The 25,211-nt window shown below is 34.8% G+C and overlaps 1 pseudogene; it reads left to right on the top strand.

Moving 5' to 3' along the window:
* The first annotated feature begins 22,498 nt into the window (after positions 1-22,498).
* Positions 22,499-23,360, top strand: LOC149560948 (putative nucleoredoxin 1 pseudogene; annotated as a pseudogene).
* The last annotated feature ends 1,851 nt before the right edge of the window (positions 23,361-25,211 follow it).

Below are 25,211 nucleotides of genomic sequence, written 5' to 3'. Positions count from 1 at the left end.
TCAAAATCCATATTTTCTACCCCATGAGAGTAGAAATAACATATAAGGAGGATGTATATATATTCCCACTTCCTTATCATGTCTAGATACTAGAGATGAGAAATAAGAGGAAGAGGGTGCCTAATTCACATAATAAGGAGATATCCTTAATGAAAAATTGTATACTACATTCATAGAAAATATATTTAACTCTTACAATCTAAGGATATAGACAATTGTGAAAGGTTATATCACTTAGGACCTATTTGGCTGCCAAAATGCAGGTATTTAGATTTTCCTATTCCTGCCCAATTCTTGCAACCAAACAAAGCATTAGAGAATGAGAATCCTCGAAAGGGATAAATTTTAATAACAAGACATCCACCTAAGAGGAGATCTTGATTAAGATACCATCTCCAAGAAGAAGGGAAGCAAAACAAGAATACACATATTCAACCCGCTATGTATATAGGTTAAAAAGGGATCCTTGGATGAAGGACTACAATCTCCAAGCAAGGGAAAGTGTATAGTATGTGCATAGCTTTGATTGAGAAAGAAGAGGCGGTGATCAAGGAAAAATGCACCTCTTGCAAAAGAGAGAATCCATAGTCAATGCACAATTCTTCATAAAGAAAGAACAATGTCACATAATATACAAGTTCCATGTAATCTTAAAGAAAGTAGACCTATAGAGAAAAGATAAAGAATGTATAGAGCTTCTTTCCCCTACAACTTGAGACAAGAAAATGAAATATATTGTGGATTATATAACCAGATCTTGAAGAATATAAAGATGAGTCATAAGCATAAACTTATACTCATGCACAAAATGTAAATGCCCAATATCTAACAATAGAAATATAACATTACACCATAGACATGATAAAAGGAAGAAATATCATAGGATAACCAAGAAAAGATATCACATATGAAGTAAGACATAAATGATCATGATATGAGAAGTCAAAAATCTAAGATATGCATGATACTTTGCTAGGAAAAAGTGAATGGTTCTATGTAACAAAGGAATACATACCTATAGATGGGAATGTCCCATAAAACAATATCAATCTATAGGAAAAAAAAGAAAATATGTCATGATTACTTCCAAAAAGTATCTTATAAGAAACATGAGGAAGAAGTAATCAATACCCATGTAATGCAGAGATATGTAATAAATAGAGATAATTAATCCAAAAGACGATAAGAACCTTGTCATGCAGTTATGATACTTGATTGCAAGAAGAGAAGAGAATGCAAGTTGTAAGCGAGAAGAGATAACAAATCTATTTTCCCACATTAAATTTCATAAAATGCTTATGTATAAGAAGAAGAAGAGATCTCTAAAAGAGAAGAGAAGAAGGAATCCTTGCCCCCCCTCCCATAGTGAAAATGAACAAGAGAAAAAAATATGTATTGGAAAATTTTGAGTACACATTATACAAGATAATGGAGAATTCACTCCAATAGGTTAAAATGAAGACTAAAAGAAGTTATGAAGAAATTGTAACACCTCGCAGGTATAAGGAATAATGCATAAAGAATTTTTTTCCATGTAATATATTGTTAGAATTGTTTTAGAATAACTAAGAGGAGGGGGTGGTTGAGTTAGTTATTTAAGGTCCAAATGTCTTGTTCAAACTTTTCACTAAGTGTAGTGAGCCCATTCAATTATTCATTCATCCAAACTTTAACTTTTCTAATCAGCAAGTTACTATAAATCAACATACAAGCACAACACATAAGAAATCAGCACATAACACAGTGATTTATGTGGAAACCCAATTTGGGAAAAACCACTAGTAACATGCTACTCAATTCTCACTCTTCTGAAGTGATGCCCTCTAAAAGGCCTACCTTGTTAAAGGCTTACAACACACTGTTAAATGTGACCTTGTTAGAGGATTTAACCACCCTATTAGAAGTGGGCCTGGTTAGAGGACTTTAGAACATTCACTTGGAATGCCACCCTATTAAAGGATTTACAAATGGATGTCAAGCCAACCTAAGTCCATAGGATTTTCAAATATAATACAATTGCTAGAGAGTATTAGAAAACCTTGACCTGACTACAACATACAACTTATCTTGCAAATCTCAGATCACTTCTCAACTCATACCCTTGCCTAGCCTTCAATCTCTGGAATTATGACAACTTTCCCTCCTTTCAAGCTTAGTCTCCTTGAGTCTCCATACTTGATGTACTAGTGTAATCATCTCTTCATGATCACTTGTAGAAGCAGAGCCTCTATTCTCTTATTTCTCCTAGATGTCTCCCCCTTGACACCCTTCAAACTACTTTGCAGATTTGGCTCTTTAGCAGCAATAGGATCAATAGCTCTTTGCTTCTTGGTCTATGACTTCTTAAATAGAAGTTTTGGAGTAAATTTTTTTGCATGATTCTCCCATTTTTTAATTTTAATTCGCATGGATTAGGTAGGATTCATTGCATCTAGCCCATATTTTGTTTACTCTAGAAACTTCTTCAATAATCCTTTAGAATTCACTCAAAAATGGTTTACATAGGATTCTATGCCACCAACTCATCATCCTTATCTTCCAACTCATTCACAAAATTTAATGTAACCACTATATCAGCTCAGATATGGCGAATCTTCATCATTTGGAATAATGTAGCAGCTTGGCACTATTGAAATACTAGTGCTCAACACATACTATGTTACTCGACATCAACTATGTTTTTCCTGATGCTCAGGACTTGAAGATCACTAAGCACCAACTAAAACTTTTTTGATGCTTGGCACCTGATCTTCACTTGGCACATGAAGATCACTCAACACACACTAGAATTTCCTATTACTCAGCTTCTACTGAGAATTTTCTTAGCTTCAACTAACTTGCTTGGCTCCCACTAATGATCTTAGTTTAAGCTTTGCATTCTACCTTGTTACAACTTCTTCCTCCAATGTTTCTAAGTGTGACCAACCTTTGTATCCTTAAGTATGTTGTCAATACATCATTTAACCAATATCTTAACTGATCCTTGCACTTCATGACAATATCATAACTCAACCTTTCCCTTAGGTTTTTTTCTTACATCTTGTTGATCAAAACATCTTCATCAATCAACTAAGTGATAGTACTTGGATCTTATGAGAAAATATCATCCCTAAAAATAGCAGGTTTGACATCAATGACAAAACAATGATTGAAAACATTATTTTACAACAATCTTCCTTCTTTGCAACAATCTCCCTATTTGATCTTCAACAATGAGCTTTTCAATCAAATTTCCAACAATCTCCCTCTTTGGCATTGATGGAAAACCAAACTAATCAATCATTAGACTAAACTATTCAACCAAATGCTAGCTAGGTTAGAATAGTAAGTCAAATGCCAAAAAGTAAACTGTAACTTCACATCTCCTTCTACTATTCTAATTTCATCATTTCAGCTTCTCCCTCTTTGCTATTGCCACCTTTTTATTTGTCTTTCACCCTCTATATTCCTCTTTTTATGTTGTTCTAATCAACATCTCCCTCTATCTTCATTTGATTAATATTTCACAACTTCTCCTATTGATCTTTTATGTTGTTGATCATTTTTTTGCTATTTCTCCCTCTTTGACAACAATGCCAAATACATATTATCATCTTAATATGCAAGTTTAGCTTTTATAGGTTCATTCAATTTCTCCCTCTGTCACCTTACTTGTGACTAATTTAGAACTTCAGCACATCAACTACTTTAGGCATGAATCCCAAATTAAACATCCTTTGCATCAATGTGTGAAATCTTCATTAATCAACTTATTTGATGCAAGGCATTCTTTCTTTTACTTCAAGTAGCCTTAGCTAGGGGTATCACCCCTAACTTGCCTCTAAGATACTCAAAAGCATCTTTAGGTAGTGCTTTTGTGAAGATATCAGAAATCTATTCCTTTGAGCTAACATATTTCATCTTCACTTGTTTGTCTTCCACCAACTCTCTTACATAGTGATTTTGGATTGCAATATGCTTGGTTTTAGCATGCATTACTATATTCTTTGATATATTGATAGCACTTGTATTATCACAATAGAGTATCATAGGCTTAGTTACTTTTTCTTTCATACCTTGCAACAAATGTTTGATTGATACAATATTGGTACAATTTATAGCAGCTACCACATATTCAGCTTCAACAGTAGACTGTGAGGTGCAACTTTGCTTTTTGCTGGTCCATGTAATCAACCTCTTTCATAAGAAAATTTCTCCTCCACTAGTACTTTTTCTATCATCAATGTTAGCTTCCCAATCTACATCAGTATAGGCTCTCAGTTCAAATTTCTCACTCCTTTTGTAGTACAAACCAAAGTCATCAGTTCATTTCAAGTATCTCAATATTCTCTTTACTGCCATTAAGTGATTTTCTTTTGGGTTAGCAAAAAATCTTGCTACTATTCCAATAGCTAATGTAATGTCTGGTCTACTATGTACAACATATTTCAACTTTCCAATCATTGACCTATACAATGTTTGATTTACTTCAACAGACTAATCATTCTTGGATAGCTTATGTCCAGTTGCCATTGGTGTGCTAACTAGTTTTGAGTCTTCTAACCCAAATGTTTTGAGTACTTCCTTGATGTATTTGGATTGGGTCACAAATATTCCATGTTTCAACTAATGTACTTATAATCCAACAAAGAATTTGATTTCTCCAAACATTGACATCTCAAATTCATGCTTCATTTGATCAGCAAAATCTTTTCATAAAACATCTTTTCCTCCAAATATTATATCATCAACAAAGATTTCTGATATCAAAATATCTTTACCTTTTTCAACTTTGATGTACAAGTTGTTGTTGTCATCTATTCTCTCAAATCCTATCTTCACAAGATATTTGTGTAACCTCTCATACCATGCTCTAGGTGCTTGCTTCAATCCATAAAGTGCTTTGTGTAGTTTGTAGACCATGTCCTTGTTCTTCTCATTAACAAATCCCTTGGGTTGTTCTATGTAAACTTCCTCTTCCAATATACCATTTAGAAAAGTAGACTTCACATCCATTTGGTACACTTTGAAACCTTTGTATATAGCATATGCAAGTAATGTTCTTACTCATTTCATTCTTGCAATAGGGGAAAATGTCTCTCCATAATCTAGTCCTTCTTCTTGTGCATAGCCCTTGCAAACTAGTCTGGATTTTTTTCTTGTTATATCTCCATTCTTATCAAATTTTTTTTTAAACACCCATTTGGTACCAATCACATTCTTATCAACTAGTATAGGAACTAGAGACCATGTTTTCTTCTTCTTAATCTGATCTATTTCTTCTTCCATGGCTTTATACCATTCATCAGCTTGTAGTGCATCTTTCACTATTTTAGGTTCAACCTTGCTCAGTAAACATAATTCATTTCTTAATCTATTCCTTGTCATTGGTCTAGCATCTTTTTCACCAATAATTTGATATGCAAGGTGATGCCTTCTCACATACTTGGCTAATCTTGGTTAAGTCCTTCTTTCCATGTTTGATCCTTCGGTTGTAGATTCATTTCATTCTTCTTCATCAAGCACTTCATCGTTCCTTTCATGTGTATTATTTTTAGAGTTAGAATGTGCATTTTTTGCATTTTGTAGCTCAACTTCTAAATGTAGCTCGACATTCACTAGTTGAGACTTGGCAGATACTAAAATTTATTGTTGATTCTCAACTTGATTTGTAGCATTTTTTTCATCAATCATTCCTTCATAAAAGTATACAAAAGATCTATAATCCTCTATTTTCTTTGACTCATCAACCTGAGCTTCTACATGCTCATCAAAAATTACATTTGCACTCTCCACAACTTTGTTAGTGTTAGTATTTAAACACTTATATGCCTTTCTTCTAGTGGAGTATCCAAAGAATATTCTTTTACCACTTTTTGCATCAAACTTTCCATTTCTAGTATCCTTTAGAATATAGCATCTACAACCAAATACTTTGAAATGTTTAACATTGGGTGAGTGACCATACCATAATTCAAAAGGTGTTGCATTTGTACCTTTCTTGACTTGAACTCTATTCAGTGTGTAGACTGCAGTACTTATAGCTTCTCTCTAGTACTTTAGTGCAACATTTTTCTCCACCATCAAGGTTCTAGCATAGACAATCACTAACCTACTCCTCCTTTCAACAATACCATTTTGTGGTGGAGTTCTTGGTGCTGATGTTTGTGTTTTGATACCTTTGTCATTGCAGAATATTTCAAACTCTCTTGATGTGAATTCACCTCCTCTGTCTAACCTTAGGCATTTCAGGTTCTTTCCTATTTCCTTTTCAAATCTAGCCAAATACCACTTAAAAATTTGAAATGTATCAAATTTTTTCTTTAAGAACACAATAGTCATCATCTTGGAGTAGTCATCTACAAATAGCATTATGTATTTATCTCCTAGGTAGCTTTGCACGTCTATTGGGTCACATAAGTCTGTATGGACTAACTCTAGTACTTCATTGGAAGTGTATGTTTTTTTTTTGAAACTAGACTTATTTATCTTCCCTAGTTGACATTGTTTACACATTGTGTTTTCATGTTTCTTCAACTTGGGCAATCCTCTGACTTTATTTTTCTTATTAATACTAATCATATTATCAAAGTTAACATGACATAGCATTTTATGCCACAACCACACATCATCAAGTCTAACAACAAGACATGTTGCATCTTCCATATCTAAGTAAAAAAAATTACTCCTAGTTTGTTCACCTTTTTCTATCATCTTTCCATCAGTGTCATAAATCTTGGTAGTTTTGTTTCCAAATTCAACTTTGCAACCTACATTGCCTAATTGTGATACACTCAACAAGTTGTAGTTCAATCCTTCAACATAGTATACATTGTCAAATGAAATTTTCTCTATAAGTTTAATAGAGCCTTTTCTTTGATTTGACACGGGGCATCATTGCCAAATCTAACACTATTTCCATCATATTGAGTAAAGGTAATGAACTTACTTTTATCTCTTGTCATGTGATGTGATCACCCACTATCTATGATCTATTTGTCATTCTTGTTCACACAAGTAACCAATGTTATTTCTTCATCTTCATCTAATTCATCTGTCATGGCTACATAGACTGCTTCATCATCATTCTCATCAGAATCTTCTTCAACAATGTAGCATCTCTTTCCTTTTTCCTTGTAATCTTTGTTGTCATCTTCTTTCTTGTTCATGTACTTGTTTCTTTCTTTGTAGTTCTTCTTCTATGGACATCTTGTAGAAATATGACTTACTTCATTGCAATTGAAACATATGATAGGGAGCTTACCTTTGAATTTTCTCTTACCTCTATGGAATCTCCTAGCTAGTTGTGCTTCTAACTGTTCCACATCTTCCTCATCCATGCTGCGATCACTAGATGCACATTTTCCTTTTCTTCTCTTCTTACTTGATGTGTCCTCCTTAGTGTCTTTTATTGTCCATCTTGGCCTTGAAAGCAGATTCAAGGTTCTGAGGTCTGTAATTGTCAAAATTGGATAGCTCAAATGTAGTAAGTCTTCCCACTATTCCTTCAAAGGTTAGTGTGTTCCCTTGTACACACCTAACCTCTTGGATGGCTAAAAATCTAATAGCATAGATGGGAAGTAGAGTTCTTAAGTATTTGTTGATGGTTGTTTCTTCTTCCAATTGTCCACCTAGACTTCTTATTGCACTTACCACTTCTTTCATTCTTGTAGCATATTGGGAAAATTTTTCACCTTCCTCCATTTTCATGTCATCAAACTTTCCTCTTAGGCTTTCTCTCTTTGCTCTCTGGACATTCTAATCTCCTTCATAGATTTTTGATCAATTTTTTCACATCTTGAATGCAATGTCATAGTCTTTAATGTCATCATATTTTGCATAGTTAAGTGCAGAGGCAATCTCCAACATTGCTTGATTGTGCTCCTTCTTTTTGTTCAAATCATCTGCAGTAAGAGGTCCTGCTAGATTTACATGTTCTGTTCCAATTGAGGTTTATGCACTGTCACCTACTCTTGGATATCTTTATCTTCCTACTTCTAGTACCTTGAAACTAAATCAGTAGATGGCTTTGATACCAATTGTTAGAATTGCTTTAGAATATATAAGAGGGGGAGGGGGGGGGGGGGGGGGGGGGGGGGGGGGGGGGGGGGTGAATCAGTTATTCAAGGTCCAAATGTCTTATTCAAGCTTTTCACTAAGTGTAGTGAGCCCATTCAATTATCCATTCATCCAAGCTTTAACTTTTCTAATCAGCGAGTTACTATAAATCAACATGCAAGTATAACACATAAGAAATCAACACATAACACAGCTTTATGTGAAAACCCAATTTGGGAAAAACCACCAGTAACATGCTACTCAATTCTCACTCTTCTAAAGTGATGCCCTATGAAATGCCTACCCTATTAAAGGCTTACAACAGTATTAAATGTGACCTTATTAGAGGATTTAACCACCCTATTAGAAGTGGGCCTAGTTAGAGGACTTTAGAACATTCACTTGGAATGCCACCTTGTTAAAGGATTTACAAATGGCTATTAGGCCAACCTAAGTCCATAGGATTTTTAGATCTAATACAATTGCTAGAGAGTATTAGAAAATCTTGACCTAACTACAAAATACAACATATCTTGCGGATCTCATATCACTTCTTAGCTCATACCCTTGCTTGGCCTTCAATCTCTAGAATTATGATAGCTTGCCCTCCTTTCAAGCTTAGTCTCCTTACTCAATGTACCAGTTCAATCATCTCTTCATGACTACTTGTAGAAGAAAAGCCTCTGTGCTCTTCCTTCTCCTAGATGTCTCCCCCTTGACACCCTTCAAAATACTTCACAGATTTGGCTCTTTAGCAACAACAATATCCACAGCTCTTTGCTTCTTGGTCTATGAATTCTTAAATAGAAGTCTTGGAATACCTTTTCCCACTCGATTCTTTCATTCTTTAATTTCAATTCGCATGGATTATGTAGGATTCATTGCATCTAACCCATATTTTGTTTACTCTAGAAACTTCTTGAATAGTCCTTTAGAATTCACTCAAAAATGGTTTACATAGGATTCTGTGCTACCAACTCATCATCCTTATCTTCCAACTCGTTCACAAAATTCAATTTAACCAATATTTCAGCTCAAATTTGATGAATCTTCATCATTTGAAATAATGCAACAACTCGACACTATTGAAATACTGGTGCTTAGCACATACTATGTTACTCGGCATCAACCATGTTTTTCCTTATGCTCAACACCTGAAGATCACTTGGCACCAACTGAATTTTTTTTGATGCTCAACAACTGATCTTCACTCAGTACATGAAGATCACTCGGCACACACTAGAATTTCTTATTACTTGAATTCTACTAAGAATTTTCTCAGCTTCAACTAACTTGCTTGGCACCCACTAATGATCTTAGTTTAAGCTTTGCATTCTACCTTGTTACAACTTCTTCCTCCAATGTTTCTAAGTGTGACCAACCTCTGTATCCTTGAGTATGTCATTGATACATCATTTAACCAATGTCTTAACTGATCCTTACACTTCATTACAACATCATAACTCAACCTTTCCCTTAGGTTCTCTTGTTAAATCTTGTTGATCAAATCCTCTTCATCAATCAACTAACTGATAGTACTTGGATCTTATAAGAAAATATCATCCCTACAAATAATAGGTTTGACATCAATGAAAAAACAATGATTGAAAACATTCTTTTACAACAACCTTCCTTCTTTGCAACAATCTCCCTCTTTGATCTTCAACAATGAGCTTTTCAATTGGATTTCCAACATATACAAATGAAAATGAATAAAATTGACAATCATATGAGAATCATCATAGTGAAAAGGACATGAAAAAGAAAAAGGAGCCTTCAAGAGGCATGCTAATTTTTTTTGATTCAACAACTACTTGAATATACACATTTAAGGTCAAATCTCCATTGGTAATATGGCCAATCAATCAAATAAGGTGAGATACGTAGTTGTCATTTATGGCAACATTTGTTTTGCAATTTAGTTATGAGTATTTGTGAAGGAAAATTGTGTAAGTATTGGACAATGTTATGAAAACATGACAAGATTTGTTGATAGTGGAATATTCCCTTGGAATATTCTCTTTCATAGTTAACCCTAGATGCATGACATCATCCTGATGATGCATATCAATGCACATGTCTGTATGATCAACCTAATTCAAGTTATGGAGGAAATATTGATGTAGTTATCTCACAATGCAGAATAGAGCATGTCAGCAAATTCACTTGTACGACTTGCAAAAATGTTTTGATTACTAAATCTTGATGAACTAAGTCTAAGGATAATATGTGAGCTGACTAAGGAAAAATTTATTGATATGTTTGATATAAGTAAAGAACTTAAATTGTGAAGTTAAAATTTGAATGCAATATTGTGTTATGCGATCCCAAGCAATGTTATGAGAGATACGATGCAAATTGATATATGCACGATCATTCTTGTATGAAGAACTGACAATCAAAAGAATTGAAAAGTACAAGAAGTGATCTAGTATCATAGAACTTATTGTATAATTGCATGCTAAGGTAGTGGGTTCTTCTTGCACACATTTGTATATGATCCACCAACTCCTAACAGGGTTGAAGCAAAACCTAATAGGGTTGAGATTTCTAACAAGGCCTAGTCTCCTAACAAGGACTTGAGACACTATACATTCTTCATAGACTCTTAACAAGGTCAATATCCTTAACCAGATTCTTTTGTATAGTGAATCATCTAGTGGATTTCATCCCTACCAGGGTTTTCCCTTGGCTAGGGCTTCCCTAGTTAACAAAATATGGGGTTATGAGCTCTCTCTATGTATGGTTGTTTTTACTGTTCAACATTGTTGGTTTATTTTGTTATGCATGTGGCAAAGTAATTAATAATATTCAGTTGTGGGCAAATAGATTGAAAATACTGATTCACCCACCCCCTCCCCCCCCCCCATCCCTCTCAGTATTATCTATTTCTAAAAATCTCTACAAGTATCAAGATAACCAAGATCATGAGTAGGTAAGAGAAGATGAAAGGGGGTTGTCCAAAATATTCTTGAACTATATCAAAAGGAGAATATCCAATACCACATTTTCCTATCTTAGGAAATACATGAATAGGGGTTTTAAGATCCCTTTCATTATTACCAAGTCCTAAGCTATTGTAACCTTTTTAAATAATCATGTAGTAACCTTTAGAATAGGTATTTGTAAAATAGTAAATAGGAGGGATTTTTCATTAAAATCATGTGCAAAGGTAGTCTAATGAATGATAATAGGAGGGACAAAAGAAACTTTATGTTTTCCCTCGTTACAAGTAGTAGGAGGAGAAGGTTCATCAAGGATGGTGTAAACATCCTCATCATGAACTAACATTTGAGCTTGAACATATGTTTGAGAAGTGCTAGGAGAAGAAGGGGAAGGGGAATCAGGAGGATGATTAGGAGAATCATCAACTAAGGATCTCACATAATCCAGAGAAGAAATAAGCCAACCACATAAAGATCTAATCACAATCTTGAAAGAAGGAAAAGATGTAGTTGTCATATTCATAATAATATAAGAAAGAAGAGCATGGAGGGTCATAAATAAAATTAAATGCATAAAACTTGCATAAACAACATAAGTGCTATAAAGAGATGCAAGAAGGAGAATATTGAAAAAGATAACCATACACCAAAAGATCTTTATAATTGAAATTTTAAGCTAACCAAGAGAAAGATGTGAAGAATCTAACTCCAAAAAAAAGGAAACAAATTGGGTTCATAAAATAGAAGGATCTAACTCCAAAATCAAATAAGAGAGTGTGTTAGGTTCACCAATAAATGTATGGTTGGAAAATGGAAGTAGACCAACCACACATGTGAATAAAGGGGGAAGACCAATATCCACCCCTTTTGGATAGATTAGATTGATATAAGAGGGAGCACCAATATAAACCTAATATAAATAGGAATTAATAACTTGGCTTTGATTCCCTTTCACCTCCACCTTTAGAGAGTTTAAGAAAGAAGATAAAAAAAGTAATGTTGAAATACAAAGGGTATGATGAAATGATAAAAGATGATATAACTTGTGGAATAAAAACTTGGAAATGTGTTGCCAAATGATAGAAGCTATTGTAACCTGAGATCTAGGCTAAACATTGTGAGGTAGCCAAAACCCAGAAATCTTTTGGCAATTTGTTAAATAGATGATTAGGGGCAAACTATGGCCATGATAAAATGTGTGTGTCACTAATTTTGATTTTGCAATTCTACAAAGAGCTAAAACTGATATCTAGATATGTAACCTATTCGTCAATCCAAAATCCAAAGCCTACAAAATAAAGAGGTTATTTTTTTGTTGTTGTTGTTGGGTGGGGTGGGTGGGGGGTGGGGGTGGGGGGGGTGTGTGGATCCCTCATAAACCCTAATTTAGGAATCAACCTTGAATTGAAATAGAGATAGAATGTTGGAAAGTAGTACTAATAGATATAACATAAAGTAATGTAAATTTATGAATATGCTCTTGAATTTGGAATGTAATAAAGTATGTAGATGCAATAGCTTTGACTCAACTTCAAAACCTTAGCAAGGACATCAAAGTGAAACCAAAACCTTCATGAATGTATGTGCTTAAAATCCACCTTGTGGATGAATGTAGTTCTTGAAAGGATGAATGTACAAGATCAAACAAAGGATCTTGAATGTATGAAGGGAGGTCTTCAATGTTGAAAATGCAATAGAAGATCTAACATAAACTACTTCAATAGCTTCAATAACTTGAATGCATGAATCTTTGATCTTCAATGGATAGAGAGCTTGAATTCCTTGAATGCTTGAGAACTTGAGTTCTTGAGTGCTTGAATACTTGATGATGAGATTGTTATGCAAAATAGAGGAAATTGAAGGGTTTATATAGAGGTCAAAATCGAATAACTCCCATAGGTCGACTTGCCTAGGAATTAACACCCTAGAGGTATCCAAATATGAGACCTTGATAGAGAACCCCAAATAGGGCACACTAGGGCCTGATTGACCCATCAGAGGCACATTATACCCCTATCAACTAGGGGCCAAAACCTCTAGGATCCCTTTGAGTTCCCAAAATAGGTTCTAGATCCCATAAATTAGGCATAAAGTCCAAGATATAACTATTTTGATGCATAGAGCATACTCTAAGTCAGTAGATAAAGGAAAGGGAGGACCTAAGATGATAGATCCTACCTCAACTTACCACCATGAAAATAGGACCTTTAAAGAGGATCTATTAGATTTTACCCCAATTCCACCTAGGAGAAATGATAGAAAAGGGAAGAAAGAAGGAAGGTGCAAGGAGATTAATGATCTCACATTAAATAGGTGCCAAACCTTCATTAAATTAGAGTGTATCCAATTTAATAAAACATGATTGCATTTCTCACATTTAACCCTTGAATTGGTATTATGTGATTATATTCATGAAGTTGGTTGTGCCCACACATGAGTACATACATGTATGTATGATAGGATCTTGTGAGACCCAAACTCCTAGTTGTAGTTTGGTTGAGTGATTATTTATTTGGGATTTGGGTTGGGAATTTTCATTGCCTATGAGTACTCATTATGTGTTGTATGCAGGGTAGAAATGTGGACTGACTTCTCTCATATACCCTAGCTTGATAGTCACTGACAAGGTAACACAAAGAGGTTTAAACAAGTGATAACCAAAACTAATAAATGGGAAATAAAACTTAAAAATAAGATAAAAGAATGCATGTGGGGTTATCAAGTGTCTTGAGGAAGCCAATACAAGGGTATGGTGTTTGTATAGTTACTAGTCACCTACATAAGTTGGTAGGAGGGCACAATGCGAGGCCTCCTGTTGGAGTTAAGTCATGTTAGACATGTGGCCTTCTGAGGGAATTGAGCCATACCATATATAGCTCAGCCTTATTAATGGCAAGTGGATTACACTCCACTAAAGTCCCTACATAGTTATGCTATAGTGTGTCTGACTAGTGACCTTTTGTACTACATTGTCTTCATGATCATTGAGTTATTTTCATGCATTGATTAGTGTGTGTGTTAGCCTTGTGTTCTTTTCCTTATGTTAATTTGGTCAGGTCACAATTTCCATTATCACAATAGGTGTGGTCCTAAGGGTACCACATGGTTGAGAGGCATATCTAACTGTACCACTGTTGGGGACTAGTGTATAGAGGCAATCTCCTAGTTTTTGGACCTGAGTTGGATCTTCACTTGGTTCATCTGTGTATCTAGAGTATGTCACTTGTGATTTATTCTTTTCTAGTATGCATTTATTTGGTGCCCTAATTTATCTTGATGTTGTATCTTATTGTTTACTTGATGTAGCATCTCATTGCTTTGGATTAGATATTTATATTGTGAAGTAGAATGTTAGATGTTATATTTCTTTTCCTTGATGTTGTATTGGCATTGTGATGCAGTAGAGTATATTTTGGTAGATTAGCATGATGTATTGTTACATTTCTTCGATGTTATTGATGCTATCAAATCTTCATTCCTCAAGTTTTATGTATCTAATGCTTCCTTTGAAATCTCAAATGACAATCCATTTCGTCATATGACTAGTTTATTTACTCATATAAGAATGCATACTCTAGTATGAGGAGGTATTGTCTCATATAACTTTGACATTAATTCATACAGTTCATTGAGAATCCTTTTATGATTTTTGATACTAGCTCATACAAGATTTAATCTTAAATTGTCATATCACTAATAGTGAGTGTTTTACACATGTGTATGGGGGTGCAAATTGGATATTTGATATCCTTTTAGGTTTTGCACCTGAACCTAAGTTAGAATAGAATTGATATCAATGACTATTGAACACAATTAGACTATTTCTTACATTAATATATGTTTTAACATGAAATGTACTTATATGTCTTAACCATGGAAGAATTTGTACTTTGGGTTTTAAAATGAATGTCGTATTTATGCTAGTATGATTAAAGGAACATACCTTGTATGATTAATCACCTAGATGGAAAGTATGTGTTGGTAAGTAGTGAACGCTTGGGGATCTTTGGTTGGTTGGTTAGTTTAGTCTTTCGTTGCGATCTTATGATTGTAGCTTCATGTAATTATGCTTGAATTTTAACCAAAAAAAATGTTGGTTTATGTTTATCCTTGTTTCCATGGATCTGCGCGTGAGACATTATAGATCCAATATTTGATAGTTTTCCTTTAATTTTTGTTCCCATAAATCCACCAATTAGGGCTATTTTCACTAGTTAATCAACATTATTGTGAATAAAAAAAGAAAAAATAATTACTCCTTTACAAGCAAGCATTGTACTCCATTCACAAATATTTTCCATCCTCTACATCATAATTCCATCCACTCTCCATTTTTAACCTATTTAATAGATATTCATATCTAATCATATTTAAATTGATTCCAAGTCATTTTTTTCTTATACAATGAAAAAATACCACCATTGGAGAATAATATATTAAATGAACATAGTATACAAATTAAAAGAAAATATTTATATTTTATATTATATCATGGTCCTTTGATTATGACCTTGCCAATTTTACTGAAAAATAATAGTGAAATATAAAATGAAATTTCCATATGACCTATTAACAATAGAATTATGTTATTTTCAAGAGAGTAATTCGTACATGCTTTTCTAAATGTTAATGTGAAAGTGCATTAACATGCTTTTCTCTTTTTGACTAGATTTTTCTTCACAACTAGAAGCCAATGATAAACTCTATAAGAAAGTACAAACATGTTAATGCACCTTCACTAGAAAAAAAATCTTATAACTAAATAAAGTTACAATGAAGCGAACACTTCTTTTAGCCTAGGTTTTCTTAACATATAAAAGATCTACAAACTCTAAGATAAAAGATCTTATCATAAAAACATACCTTTAATTACATTACAACCAAACTCCTAGAAGACAATCTCATTAATATTTATAAGACAAATATTTGAATAACATTTAATTTCTTTTTAAATAATGCAATAAAATTTACAAAATGTTACATTCTACTTGAAACAATAGACAATAAATTTGCCCATCTAATTATTTTAAATATGTCTATTAAGAATCTATTAATCTTTAAATAAGATTTGGTACAATCTACTTGACATAATAGACAATAATGTTGCTCATCTAATTATTTTAGATGTACCTATTGAGAATCTAGTGATCTTTAAAAGAAATTTGACTAACTTGCATGTAATGTGACTACACAAATACACATGTTGAAGCCTCACCACACCTTATGCTAGCCCCAAAGGAGGAGGACCACCTACCATTCAAGGAAACAATTGTAACACTTTGTTTTGCCCTAATTTATGAAGGGTCAAAAATGAAAGCGAAGGGACCAAAAGGACCACCCTTCGTACGGAAGAAAACATTTTAATTATTTAAAAACTAAGAAATATTTATTTTTTAATGATTTAATTTTTTTTGTTTATTTGTTACAACAGTAGAAAACATTCAATAAGACATTGGACCAGAAAAACTGGTTTAAAGCACGTGCAAAAGTAGATAGGTTGTTGTGAATTGAACAGTAAAAATTTAATTACCAAACTTAGCACACTTTCCGTCAGTTAACTTTCAAATTAGAGTCAACTAAACGGAGGAACTGGGTTTTCTTTGGCTCGCAAGGAATTGAGATATACACAAAGTATACAGCAGTAAAACTTAATAACAATAAATAACAAGGCTGAAGATCAGTTTCATCTCGATTTGTACATACCCATCTTCTCAGGCTTCCGTGCAGTTACTGATTTGGAAGACAGTTTGGATAGACTCTACCAGCTGTTTCGTAATTGTTGAAGCTAGTTTCAGTGTTTAAATCCCCATAAACTTTGATTCTTGTGCACAGACGAAATTTGTTGCTGGGTATTTGATTTCAGAGCAGATTTATGCCATTTGGCATTGTAAACAAACATTCGTGGCCTACAGTGAAGGCTTCCATTAAATTAAAGCTTGTCTGTTAGCTGATAGTTCTTGGGGCAGATATGGATGATGAAGTGGAGAATGGAATGGACGGAAAACGGCCTCTTCTGTTGCCTGAGGCAGGGAGTTCGTGGCCTCTTTTATTGCCCGAGAGAGGCATGTACAGTTATAGGGGATCTGAGATGTTCAGAGGAAGTACCGCCACTGCTATCTTTTGTACAATGGTTGTTGCCTTGGGGTCTGGACAGTTTGGTTACACCGTAAGTTTTTCATTTCGATTGCACAAATGGGCTTTTGTCGCATTGATTTGATTTGGGTACCCTGGGAATGAAATCCAGAACAATACTGTAGCATCAATGAATCTGATTGAATCGTTCCTTTTCTATTCTTTTCAGGGAACTTTCTTTTATTAAATGCATATGTTCTTGGTATCTGTGCCCAAGTGGGTTGATTCTGTTGTTCAATCTAGTCCTCAGATTGATGTAGATAAGAGAGGGTGAGAAATAGAGCAACTATTTAACTTTTGTACTGATGATATCAAGATTGCAGTCACCAAGGAGTTTATAAAATTGTGATGTGAATATCAGGATTTAACTGTGTGATTTTGAGTCAAACTCGATGACCCATGTTTCATGAGTAGTGATTCAACATGAATCCATCTCTCATGAGAATAAATGAAACACTTAGCACTCATTGGATCTAGGTGATGCTCACAGGGGTGAAGCACCGGGACTTCCCGGGAGGTCACCCATCCCAGTACTACTCCAGCCTGAGCGCGCTTAACTACAGAGTTTCCTCTACAGTTAAACCCAAAGCTTGCAACCCCATTTGCAAAACCTTCACCAAGTGTTGTGCCTTATGAACCATTCATTAGAAAGCCCCTTAAGCTCATCAATTGATAAGTAGGAGATGATTTCCACAGCTAGTCAAATTGTGATGTGAATATCAGGATTTAACTGTGTGATTTTGAGTCAAACTCGATGACCCATGTTTCATGAGTAGTGATTCAACATGAATCCATCTCTCATGAGAATAAATGAAACACTTAGCACTCATTGGATCTAGGTGATGCTCACAGGGGTGAAGCACCGGGACTTCCCGGGAGGTCACCCATCCCAGTACTACTCCAGCCTGAGCGCGCTTAACTACAGAGTTTCCTCTACAGTTAAACCCAAAGCTTGCAACCCCATTTGCAAAACCTTCACCAAGTGTTGTGCCTTATGAACCATTCATTAGAAAGCCCCTTAAGCTCATCAATTGATAAGTAGGAGATGATTTCCACAGCTAGTCAAATTGTGATGTGAATATCAGGATTTAACTGTGTGATTTTGAGTCAAACTCGATGACCCATGTTTCATGAGTAGTGATTCAACATGAATCCATCTCTCATGAGAATAAATGAAACACTTAGCACTCATTGGATCTAGGTGATGCTCACAGGGGTGAAGCACCGGGACTTCCCGGGAGGTCACCCATCCCAGTACTACTCCAGCCTGAGCGCGCTTAACTACAGAGTTTCCTCTACAGTTAAACCCAAAGCTTGCAACCCCATTTGCAAAACCTTCACCAAGTGTTGTGCCTTATGAACCATTCATTAGAAAGCCCCTTAAGCTCATCAATTGATAAGTAGGAGATGATTTCCACAGCTAGTCAAATTGTGATGTGAATATCAGGATTTAACTGTGTGATTTTGAGTCAAACTCGATGACCCATGTTTCATGAGTAGTGATTCAACATGAATCCATCTCTCATGAGAATAAATGAAACACTTAGCACTCATTGGATCTAGGTGATGCTCACAGGGGTGAAGCACCGGGACTTCCCGGGAGGTCACCCATCCCAGTACTACTCCAGCCTGAGCGCGCTTAACTACAGAGTTTCCTCTACAGTTAAACCCAAAGCTTGCAACCCCATTTGCAAAACCTTCACCAAGTGTTGTGCCTTATGAACCATTCATTAGAAAGCCCCTTAAGCTCATCAATTGATAAGTAGTTAAGCGCGCTCAGGCTGGAGTAGTACTGGGATGGGTGACCTCCCGGGAAGTCCCGGTGCTTCACCCCTGTGAGCATCACCTAGATCCAATGAGTGCTAAGTGTTTCATTTATTCTCATGAGAGATGGATTCATGTTGAATCACTACTCATGAAACATGGGTCATCGAGTTTGACTCAAAATCACACAGTTAAATCCTGATATTCACATCACAATTTGACTAGCTGTGGAAATCATCTCCTACTTATCAGTTTATAAAATGTCAAATCAACCTTCAAGTCAGGCTTGGGGAATTAATTGGTCAACCTTAAGACCCTTTCAAACATCTTTTATAGGTTTTGCAGATCGCAGACAAACATGCTGATGCAGAGCGCACAGCAGAACGGAAATGTAAATGATAAAGCTTTCTAATATACTCAGTTCATAACAATACAGAGAATCACAAACAGAGAATTATAACTGTGAAAATGAAGAAACCACAAGATATGAACCAAAAACCTAATTCTTCTTTTCATTATTCCATTTCAGATTACATTCTTCATTCATCGATTCTCATTCATTCCTCCTACTCTGCCCTATTCTACCCTCCTACTGCTTCCTTTCATCGGATGACAAAATATAATAAAGATTTCTCCAAAACTAATTTTCCACTACCCACAACTGACTCACTCTAATTCTTCTAACGGTTCTTCATGACCGAAGAGTAAACATATTACTAACTCATTTATTAAATCAAAATACTAATGTCTCCCCAACCAATTACATCCATATTGACTTTGAAAAATTTATAATGAATGTAATATCCGGAGTCTATGAATTGTTCTAAATCTTGTGATGCCCTTGCATCATACTCCCGGGGACAGAAAAATTCAAGTCTCATTGAATTGTTGTGACCTTCTTCCGAATTTTCCAATTGTATGGTATCACAATGATGACTGAATTAATGTCACTTGCCATAACATGCTGATTCCAAATTGTAGAACGAATACCCTTCATGGTATCTTCGTTGAATTCTAGAACAAATACCTTAGTCAGCCTCATATCACTTGCATAACAATCAATTGGATCCACAATATGATCTTCTCCCTGTTTGTAAATCTCTAGAGCATCACATTCATCAACAAATACTTCATCCCTATCATCAATAGTCTTTTCTTCAGCATCTAATCTTTGCACTACATCTTTTCCTTCCTGATCATTTATGTCAACATCTCCATCATCCGGGCAAATAATTTTTTCAACAATACCTGTCACCAACTCTCCTTCATCTGCAAGAACCTTTTCCTCACAAGGTTCAACAACAACCTCCTTTTGTTCACTGTCACTCTCATTGTCTACACAAGCATTCATCTGTTGTCTGTGCCCTTCCAATGGAATGTGTACCACTTCTTGATCCTTGTCTTCATTAACAACTTCATCTTCATCTACTACTCGCTCCAAAAGCAATGCTATCCTCTCCCACTTTGCAATACTCTTATCTAACTGTCATCTAAGATTCATGTAACTATCTTCTTCTTGTTCTTGTTCTTCTAAAACCCTTCGTAGGCCTCTCAACTCCTCTTGTCTCATCCATTCTATTTCTTGTTTTCTTGCTTCTTCTTCCTTCTTCTTTCTTTCTCTTTCTTCTCTCTCCTTTTTATCACCATACAAGTACTCCTTTAATGCCTTAATTATTACTCTTTCACTCTTCATTAAAACCATCTTCTCAAACCAATCTAGGGTTCATTAGATATCCAGTCGCCACCTTGGAACACTCTCAGAGGATAGTTCAACTCCAAGCATCAACAAAGGACCTTCAACTTGCCAAATTCTAGATTTTCTTCCCAGACCTTTTGCTTTTCTCTAATACCAATCTGATGCAGAGCATCTTTCAAATCAACTAAATAATAGGATCCATACTGATCCCTTCAAAATTCATTAAATAAACTCCATAATTAGAGGCATCTTACAAGGTAAAACAAAACATTTTCCAACACAAAAATATCAACCTTACTCTATTCACATATCCTGATTTCTATATCAGATTTCATTTTTCATAACTTTCAATCTATAACATTTCTTTCCGAACCCTTTGGAGGAATTGTTCCAAACTAGGTATAGTAAAACATATTCAAACATGGTACCCATCCAATAAACCAATTACAAGTTATGGTCTTTGTATCAAGACCCATTTTCTCTATCATAAACCAGAAACAAAACTGGTAACTCTGCTTAGGGCATCAAATATCTTTCACAAAAAATATTCAAATAATATCAAACTAATTCCACATTATCCATCTATGAGTCTAGTTTCCAAATCTGTAAGACATTTATTTTTCTCATTCATATATAAATTTTCAAGCACAAATCCCTGCCTTCATCTTGAATGGATATCTTTAAAAACTTGTTTACACTAAAATGCTCATAACTTTCACAAATATAAATTAAAATGATCCAAACTAGTTGGAAATGAGAGTTAGTTCACACATCTTTCCAATGAATATTATTAGAGGTCCCGAGTCTCCAAAATTTGTCTGTAACACATGCTGCAACATGACTGTATTCAAGAAATCTTAAATCTGCAAATACCCATTTTCACCAAAATGCCCATAATTTATTCATTTCTTCATAAAATAAATCCAAACCAAAGCAAAAAGAAAGGTTATTCACTGCTCTATCCAAATATACAAATTTTACATGGTTTCCAGGCTATACATGTCTGTACAAGACCTGAAACCAACACTAAAACTGAAAACCAATCAAAATAACAACTCAGAATATTACCAAATTTTTTTCAAAATGTATCTCTTCCTTTCATTAATGCTTTGGTTCGACCTTACATCCATTTTTATAGATTTTTTAGTTGGTTATAACTTTCAAACCACCTTTTAAACTAACCCTTCACATTCTTTTGCATTCTTGACAATGTTTTATGCATTTTTTTGACATTACAACTTTCATACAAACCCAACCTAGACCAACATTATGACTCAAATGACTTTAGATGGATGCTAATAGATCCATTCACCAATTAAATAAATATTTTTACATTATTTATCATATTAAGACTTCGTTTGACAACTTATTACAAATGGCTTCTCTAGCTTTTATATCTTTGTCTTCTTGAAATTTAGGTGCCTCTGCAACACATGATACGTGGATGCATCCAGATGTATTCTAAATTTCATTTAAAGGATCTTTATGTACATATTCCTCTTATGGAGTCTTCGAAAGCTTTTGATAACTTTATCATTATGATGTAGATCAAGTGGCGTGTGAAATGTTTTATTTACAGTGATGGATCTACCAGTGGATGGGCATGCTTGTGATAATTATATCAATGTGAATTAGATCAAATGGTGTATGATATTCCTGTGCTACAGTGATCGATTTAAGAGGTGGATGAGATGATAAGGTTGATAATGGTTGGTGACAAGAAGATTCATTTTGAGATCAAGATAAGGGACCCATTTTAGTGTTGAGAGAAGTAACCTGATGTACATTGGAGGATCATTAGCAACCTTATTCTAATTATTGGGATATTTTTATACACTCCTATAATTTTTATACATGCAAAACTCAAATCATTAAGTTTTATATCCATTATTTAAGGTTGCCGTAGTTGTCCATCTATGTGATAATGCAGCTTCACTTCCATAAAAAGTAAATTTACTCAATAACCAAATTGGCTAATGCTTTAATATGTTTCGGTGCCCATCTAGAGTTGTAGCTTTTTCAGTACTGTAATGGGTGCAAGCTGCTGATGTACGTGCTAGAAACTCATTTGGTCCATAAATGGAATGATCTTTCTTGACAATGGTTCTGCTGCAGGTGCCACTTTCTGAGCTTGCAGGCGAGACGGTTTCTATTTTTCTGCTCATCATTGCCCACCATGCCGTGCATTCACTCCAAAGCTTATACATGCATACAATAAGCTCAAGGAAAATGGGGAAGCTTTTGAGATTGTTTTCCTCTCCACTGACAGAGTCCAAGAAGCTTTCAAGCATTACCATGCAAGCATACCATGGTTAGCTCTTCCATTTGGAGACAAACTCAAAACAGATCTAATCGAGTATTTCCACATTAAAAGAATCCCATCTTTGATCATAGTTGGCCCTGATGGAGAAACTGTGACAACAGATGGCAATGTGATCGTTTCTCTCCACGGGGCCAAGGCTTATCCTTTTACCAATGCTTGCGTTACAAAGCTGGACAAAGAGTTAGAAGCAGCAGTAGAGAAATATCCAAAGCAAATAATGCATGGCCTTCATGAACATTCTCTAGAAAGTAGTCGAAGGGAGAAATTCAAATGTAGTGGGTGTGAAGAACTTGGGTTTGCTTGCTCCTTTTACTGCCAAGCATGTGATTTCGATCTTCATCTAGAATGTGCTTTGAAGGATTTTGGTGGAAATGAGAAACAACAGAAACAAAATAAGGATTTTGATGCTAACAACAAGGGAGAAGAAGTCTTTCGTGGAGGAGATGCTTTTCCAAGGGTTTAAGCGAGCAAGAAAGTAAAACTTTCCTAGGGTTTTTTACAATAGCCTTTTCAATGTAGTACGTGGAATATTATATAGGCTGTTTGAACATTATATCTGTTTCTAGAGTTAGCAATGTTGTCAAGTTCCTTTAAAGATATGAAACCATGAATAAATTTTCCGAACATGCGGAAACCTTCCATAGTTTGTGAATGATTACGGATACTATTGATAAGCATTTTAATGAATAGAGATGGAACAATACAAAGTACTTTTCTGAAAAGTAGATGTATGTAATGATTGTTTCTAACATTACTTAATTTATAATAACTACTCATTATTCTAATAGGGGTTGTCATAAAGAATTCCAAAAGAAGGAAGAATAGAAACATTTATAGGTATAAAAAATCGTATTATAAGATATTATCTAATATCAAAATATAAAAATGATTCAACAAAAAAAATTTCAACATTATCAACAAAAAAATTAATTCGTTTCATAATATTTATTCTCTCATATATATTACATTAAACATATTCTGAAAACCAGTGGAGCTTGGATCCATTCTTCATTTCTAACAAGAAGATATTTATGCTTGTAAGTAGAAGATATTTATAATTGACTACGAAGTAGAAAAAATGTCCACATCTATAATTCATTTTCATTTTTAAAAAATACACTTAACAACTATATCATATACCATAAAAGGACCACCAAAATACTGAACATCAAAATGATGCTGCTAATGTACAACTATACTTTAATTCAATATAATTCTTCAATGAAAAATACAATACAATAAGTATAAGCAATTATGATTTTAAGAAATACTCTACATTATCTAAGAACATATTATAAGTTCTCACAGTCCTCAAATATCACACAAAGGATCTTGATTTTGTTGAAGCATGGAAAGCTCGTAAAGAGCCTATTGCTGTAGATAGAACCAAGTGGTTAGACTATTTGATTCAGGATGGCATGTTGTTCAAGGGTAGTCAATTGTGCATTCCAAGGAGTTCCATGAGCGAAAATCTGATTAAGGAGAAACACAATGGAGGGATGGCAGGACATTTTAGTCGAGATAAGACCATTGCCATTCTGAGAGAACATTATTTTTGGTCTCAAATGTCACAAGATGTGAAAAGGTTTGCACAGAGTTTTCAAGTTTGTCAAGTTGCTAAGGGATTTAGCCACAATACTAGACTATATTAGCCATTGCCTGTTCCATCAAAGCCATGGGAGGACATAAGTATGGATTTTGTTCTTGGATTGCCAAGGACACAAACAGGTAATGACTCAGTATTTGTGGTGGTTGATAGGTTCTCCAAAATGGCACATTTCATTCCATGCCACAAAACTCATGATGCTATCCATATTGCAAACTTGTTCTTCAGAGAGGTGGTGAGACTACATGGTCTCCCAAGGAGTGTAGTTTCTGACAGAGATACTAAATCTGTGGGGTGTTTCAGGAGGACATTGTGGAAGAAGTTGAGAACAGACCTAAAATTTAGTTCCACGCATAACCCACAGACTGATGGCCAAACAGAAGTGGTAAAGAGAAGTTTGGGCGATTTGCTGAGATGTTTGGTTGGGGATAAGCCCAAGGGATGGGATTCGATTCTACCACAGGCAGAGTTTGCTTATAATAACTCTGTAAATAGGAGTACTAGAAAATCACCATTCCAAATTGTATATGGGAGTAGCTCAAGGACTGCACCAAAGCTGAGAAAGATAGAACAAGAGGAGAGGACAAGTGCTAAAGCTAAGGAATTTGCTGAACATATCAAGCATCTACATGAGGAGGTTCAAGCACACATTACCAAGATGAATCAAGAGTATAAAGCTAGGGATGATCAAAGGAGAAGACATAAGGA

This window comes from Cupressus sempervirens, chromosome 4, assembly GCF_028749045.1.
Source record: "Cupressus sempervirens isolate cs-2001-9-10 chromosome 4, ASM2874904v1, whole genome shotgun sequence".
NCBI lineage: Eukaryota > Viridiplantae > Streptophyta > Pinopsida > Cupressales > Cupressaceae > Cupressus > Cupressus sempervirens.
This window is presented reverse-complemented; position numbering and strand designations above follow the sequence as displayed.